General features: G+C 57.7%; 1 protein-coding gene across 3 annotated transcripts in view; it reads left to right on the forward strand.

Moving 5' to 3' along the window:
* Positions 1–1,533: 1,533 nt before the first annotated feature.
* The window catches only part of MGAT3 (beta-1,4-mannosyl-glycoprotein 4-beta-N-acetylglucosaminyltransferase), a 35,024-nt gene continuing 30,175 nt past the window's right edge, over positions 1,534–6,382 (forward strand). For all 3 annotated transcript variants that reach the window (XM_019660556.1, XM_019660558.1, XM_019660554.1), the window contains exon 1: positions 1,534–1,678. The gene's annotated coding sequence lies outside the window, so the exon portion shown is untranslated. The remainder of the gene's footprint in view (positions 1,679–6,382) is intronic.

The following is a 6,382-nucleotide window of genomic DNA, read 5'->3' on the forward strand; positions in this document are numbered from 1 at the left end:
CCACTTCAGGGTATGACTGTGTCTGTGTTTCCATGTGTACGTTTTGGGCACATCCCTGCAAATGCACACAGCTGAACATCTCTGTCACACACGAAGGGCCCTGCCTCTGGAAGCGCAGCTTAGCCTCACTTGGGAGGTTTGAGGAAAGTACCCATTTCCTAAGCCCCGCCCACCCTGCTGAGTCAGAATCCCACCCTGGGACTGAGGGTGGAAACCCAGGTTTTAAAGTGATGCCCTGGGGATTCAGAGGCCTGTGGACAAGAACCGCTGCCCAGCCCCTGGAGTCCAGGCTGCCTTGTGAGACTCCCGCACACAGATGCCTGGGACCCAGGCCTGCTTGTGTTCTTGGCCTCTGCTCCCTGCTTCTCCACCCGCCAGCTCTGCACACGCCCTGCTGCCCCGCTCCCACCCCCATTGCTTTTATCCAGGCACCTGCTGCTGTTGTCTCCTCTGGGAAACAGGTCCCTGCTGGCCATGGGTCCCCCAGAGTTGGCTTAATGCTCTGGATAAATCCCTCCTGGCTGCTCTCCTCATGCTACCTGGGTGAATTGTGGCTGGTGAATGATGGTGGCCAGGGAAGGGGAACAGGGAGAGCTGCTGAGACAGGGTAAAGGTTGAGCTCCTGGGCTGGGCACACAGGCTCGCGCTGGGCATTGGAACTGTGCCTGACACGGGATAGGCATTCGATAAATATTATCTTAAGCATTTGTTGAATGGGAACTGTGAGAGTGGCAGGTGAGGGCCACTTCTGGAAACAAAGTAGGTTGGCCGGCTTCGGTGAAAGACTGAGAAAGTGCCTTCCCGGTGAGGTGCTAGTGCTTTCCTGCACGATTTCATTTCAGTATTTCATGAGCTGGGGGCAGTGGTGCCAAAGTAATCCCTCTTTCACAGTATGGAAACTGAGTTCCAGACAGAGGAGGGGACTTGCCAGGGTCACACAGCCAGGAGGTGGTTCTGTGGGGCAGAGCCTGCCTAAAGGGCGAAAACATGATGAGCCTGTGCAGAGCCTGCTGTTGACAGAGCACTCGCACACCCATGATCTCCCTCAGCTGGCACGTGGCTTGGAGGCGTGGCTGTCCCCTTCCACCTGTGCCCGTGTCCTTGGTCAGAAGACCTGCACCCGAGGGTACCCTGAGTCTGTAGGGAGCTGTGGTGAGAGGAGAACCTCTGCCTAGGCTGATGGGAGATGTAAATGAAGCGACAGTGTTGGGGGCTCTGGTGTCCATAGATAAGGGTTGGGGAGCACTGTGGACAGTGGGGGCAGAGCCAGGCCTGAGCTCAGGCGCCACACAGTTTGGCCCCATCTGGCCATTGGAACAGCCCAGTACCACCTTCCGTCTTTAAGCTGAGGCCCACAAAGTGCAGGTGACCCGTCCAAGGTCACACCCTGCTTGCCCAAGGTGAGGAGCAGAGGGTGTGAGGCTCTACCACAGCCAGGAAGGTCAGGGGAGCCTGGCAGGTGGGCTCTGGCTGTGCAGAATGATGCTGTTAGAGTCACTGAGCAATAGGGGACTGGCCCCAAAGGGNGCCGCAGCCGCAGCCGCAGCCGCTGCCGCCGGAGCCCGGGATGGGGCGAGAGGCTGCGGCGGACGCCAGCATCTCCCCGCCGGGGGCCCCGGGGGCCGCGGAGCCGCCGCCGCCGCTGCTGCCGCCGCTGCTGAGACCCAGCGGGCGATGGGTGAGTTGACCCTGGCGTCCTGGGGGCCTGCGCCGCAGCCCCTCCATCCCGCACTCCCAGCCCTCCGCCTCCATCTCTGCACCGCCTCCTCCGTGCTCCAGGCGCCCCCAGTCACGGCTCCCACTGCCCCCTCCCGGCTCCCACCGCCCCCTCTAGGAGCGTGACCTCTGGGGCCAGGGACGGGAGCACTGGGTTGGGGGGCTGGGTGGGGGGCCGAGATAGGGGCAGGATGCAGGGGTTTTGGCGCCCCCTCCCCCAACCGGCTGTTCAGCGGAGCTTTCCCTGGCCCCGGAGGGCAGAGCCTCATCCCTCCGACCCCACTTCCCCGGCCCGGGGTGGGGGTTGGGGGGGGGAGCCACGGGACTCGAGCCCTGCTTTGTGCGCTGCGCCCCCCACAAATCTCCGCTAGGCGCGGGGCGGGAGGTGGGAGGCCTCAGCGTCTGCCTTCTCTCGACCCCCGGCTGCGGCGGTGGCTGAGGCCCAGGCGCAGTCCGGGTGCTGGGGAGGGCGTAGGGACCAGACAGTGGCTGCCAGTGGGGACCAAGCACAGGGGAGTTGGGAGAGAACCCCCAACCCTTAGGGGGGAGGCTCCCGCCTTTTCCACTGCACTGCCCAGGACGGGGGAGGGAACCTTGGCTGGGGGAGGGCGCTATAAATATCTGCAAATAGTGAGTTCTGGAACGGGAGGTGGAGAGGGGCGCGAGCCTGAGTGGATGTGGGGTAGTGGTGGGGTGTGCCTGAGCTGGGGTGCCAGGAGAAGCGAAGATGGGTCTCAGCCAACCTTGGTGGCTTGAAGTTGGTTGACTTTCCTAGCTCTGGAAGATGCCCCAGAAGGCGTGTGGGCAGCAACACTATCCCAGTGAGACCCCTGCGTGGTCCCCCAGGCCTGGCACGCTCCACATCCCCATAGCACTCCTCTTCACTCCCGGGACACCAGTCAGCATCTGTCTTGATGGGGGAGTCATGGGCACTGGTGTGTCACCTCCAGAGGCAGTTACTAAAGATCCAGGCACGGGGCCAAGCATGAGGATGGAGGAAGGAGCAAGACACCACCTCCCCCAGCCCACCCGGCTGGCAATTCTGTGGAGTAACTAGTGCTTCCTCATGCTGGGGAGATAGGCACAGAGTCTTAGGAAAGTTCGAAAGAGGGGCTGCCAGCCCAAGGGGGAGAGAGAATTTGCTGGAAGAGATGATGTCAGGAAGCTGGAAGAGTTTGTTCACTGGGTATAGAAAGTGCGAAGGGCATTCTGGTCAAGGGAATGGCATGAGCAAAAGCCCAGAGATGTGAGTGCCTGGTGTGTGTTGAGGGATGGAGATGAGGAATGGTGACGCGCTGCAAGTGGCCAAAATAAGATGCTGGACGAAGAGGGGAGCCAAGGCCAAAGGGAAGGAGGCAGGTGGTGACAGGTGGTAGGCCGCACTGGAGAGCTGGCACTCGGTCCTGACAGGGCTGGGAGTGACGCTGGCTGGCTCAGCGACGTCCCTTCTGAGGGTCTGTCCAGCGCCCCTCAGGTGGTCAGGGCTGCTTGACGCACACTAGTGATCCCTTTTCTGTGGTAGTTGGGCCACCTCAGGCACAGTCTGTTCTCTGAGCCTCAGTTTCCACATCTGTCAAATGGGGAGAATCTTCCACACAGTTGTGGAGAGGACTGCAGGAGATAATGCATGTAGGGTGCCCGTGAGAAGTACTCGGGAAATGACTGGCTGCTGCGTTGGTATTTTTACCTGTAAAACAGACATCGATGCCAGCTGGCAGGCCAGGCTCACTTTACAGGGTGGTAGCGTGAATCATGTGAGGGTTGGAAGTGACCCGGAGGGAGCCGGAGGCTGGGGGAACTGAGTGTCCAAGTCCTCCTTCTAGGAGGAGAAGAGAGGAGCAGAGACGAGCGGCTGGGGGCAGGGTAGTTTGCACAGCCTCCTGCCCCTCTAGGCACTCGCCACCTTCTGGCCCCCAGCCATGGCATTCAAGGGACCCTGTTCTACTTCCCAAGGCCAAAGCCTCTTTGTTCCCCATACCACATGGTGCCCCCAACCCCCACCCTAGCCAGCTCTAGTGGTACAGGGGGACCAAGGCTTTCTTCCAGACATTCAGACATTCAGTTTCTTCAGACATTCAGGTCAACAAACATGATGTCCTCTCGTGAGGGGCACGGTGCTGGGCAACCAGGTGGAGAGGATGCGAACCCTGCCCTCAGGAGATTAGAATCTAGTTGGGCAGCACATATCACTGGACACCCATGGTCTATCTACCCCGCCCTGTGCTGGCTGCTTGGGGGCAGAAGGAGAGTCACAATTGTGTCATAAAGCAGTTAAATGCAGAAGTAAAAAAGGAAGGATTCCAGATCCAGTGGCCCCGGTTCAAATTCTGGCCCTGCCACTTCTTACTGTGTGACTATGGACTAGTGACTGTGCCTCTCTGTGCCTCAGTTTCCTTGTGTCTAAAATGGCAGCGATGCACACAATTGCTGTTAAAACAGCTTGGTTCAGTTTCCGGTGAGCTTTCACTGCTATCCTTCCAGAATGAATCTCCTGATTGCCACCCCTGCCTCCTTGGAGACCACACAGCCTGTCCCACCCAGTGCATGTGTTTTCCACATCCCTGTTGTCTTCCCCATCTGTCTGTGAGTCCCTGTGGGCAGAGGCCTGCCTTTCTTTGTGCATAGCTCAGGCAAGGGGGCAGAGGTATGCTGGCACCTGGCTCTCTGATCAGCAGTGTTGGCCAATTTCTGTGGTGTAAATCTTCCCAGCAGGGCCCATTTCAAACTGCCAACAGCTTAACGATCTCAAAACGGGAGTGGGTGCATGCCAACTTCAGCACCCAGGCATTCAGTAGGTGCTTAATAAATGATGGTTGAACAAGGAGGAAAGGGACTGTCGGTCAGATGGACTTGGGGAGCTGCCAGGCCACACTGTAGCTGAGAGGGGTTTGCAGGGGTAGGTACTGGACAGGCTGAAGGCGGGGCCAGAGACTACCCTGAATAAGTACCCAAAGTATGACTGAGAGCAGAGGGAACGGAGGGCTGGTGTCTTCCTTTCCTGGGGCTCCACACCTCTGACCCTGCCTCACTCTTGAACCTTTTCTCCCAGGGACTTCCTTTGACCTTGGGGTTCTGCACAGAATGGTCTTGCTGGACCTGAAGCTTTAGTTTAACAGAGCTCTCAGATGTGGTCCAAACAAGCCCCAAACCCCAAATTCTATTCTTTTGCTCTCTGCCTGAATGGCTCTTTCACCCATCCCTTCCTCTGTCCTCTGAAACTGTCACCCATTAAAAGCCTCTTCCATGATCCCAGCCATCCACCCCACATCATACAGACCCTCCTCCCGCTTCTGCTGTGGCCCCCAGCCTTCGAGCCCCCCTCCTGCACCTGCCTATAAAAATATTAATAGCTAACATTCCTTGCATCTCTACAGCAACTCATGGCAGAGGTACCATGAGAACCCCCTCTGCAGTTGAGCAAGTCGAGGCACAGTGTCTTGTTAGCGTCAGCCCGGTGCCTTACATCTTAGCTTGAGCATAGCTCATGCAGGGAAGCCCGCGTGAGTCCTGGTCTCCTTGCTGTTGGCTCTCAGAGCACCGTCCGTCCCTGTTTCTTTAGTGTGTTTGTTGTTGCGTGGTTCCTACTAGACTGTGAGCTCCACAGACCTACAGGAGCTAAAATGAATGAGTGAGTGAAGGAATGATTTTCAGCCCAAGGGAGCAGTCCTGCACTTTTGTCCATGCCTCCCCTTTGTCCGTCCCTGATGAAGGAGACTTACCCTCCAGAGGGCAGCCTCAGGCTACAGCAGGATGGTCACCGGGGCCCTGCTTGTGCCCATCTCTCAGAAGGGGAAAGCAAGGCTGAAGGAGGGGCTGGAAGCAGGACTGGAGGAAGAGCAGCGGACCACCCTCTCATGGTCTAGAATGGGCCCCAAGGCCCTGCCCATCACCCAGGAAGCTAACAGGGTCCCAAAGTGCTTTTCCTTGCGCTGCCTGAAATGGAAATTTCCCTGTTGGAATGGAAATTCCTCACTTATTTTCATCTTTTCTACGTAAATAAAATTGGAATAATAGGAATCCTTCACACACCTAATTACTCTGCTGTTTTAAAATTTTAAAGCTTATTTGGCTTAAGATTTTGGAATTCCCCCGGGGGTGGGGTGGTAGGTTGGGAGCCAGGACCAGGGAGGCCAGCAGACCGGAACTGTGCTGACAGTGGGGCCTCCTTAGGGCCTGCCCTCCAGCTGCCCTCTTGGGCAGGCTGGGAACTTCCCAGAAGGAACAGCACAGATGGGGTCTAAGTGATGGGGGGAGGGGGGGCAGGGGAGGCGGTGCAGCCAGAGGCGGGCTCCAGGATCGTGGTTGACAGAGACTGTGATGGATGACTTTCCAGGCTGTTCTCCCGACCCGACTTCCAAGTCATAATAATTTGCTGCTATTTATCGAGCACTTACTATGTGCTGGGCGTTGGGCCAAGCACTTTGTCTGTATTATCCCAGTGATGCCTCCTAACTTCCCTAGAGGTACATACGTTGTTTATCCCCATTTGGCAGTTTGAGAGGGCCTGGGACCCAGGGCTCAAGGCTGGGCAGTGGCAAGGCTGGGATTGTATCCAGCCTGTAGAACCCCAGAGCCTGATGGGGCTGCCTATGTAGGCCTCCTGGGTCAACCAAAGAAGACCACTCTCTGAGGCTTGGATGCCTGAGACAGCCACTTCACTCATTTC

Source organism: Hipposideros armiger, unplaced genomic scaffold (assembly GCF_001890085.2).
Source record: "Hipposideros armiger isolate ML-2016 unplaced genomic scaffold, ASM189008v1 scaffold_321, whole genome shotgun sequence".
Classification (NCBI taxonomy): Eukaryota; Metazoa; Chordata; class Mammalia; order Chiroptera; family Hipposideridae; genus Hipposideros; species Hipposideros armiger.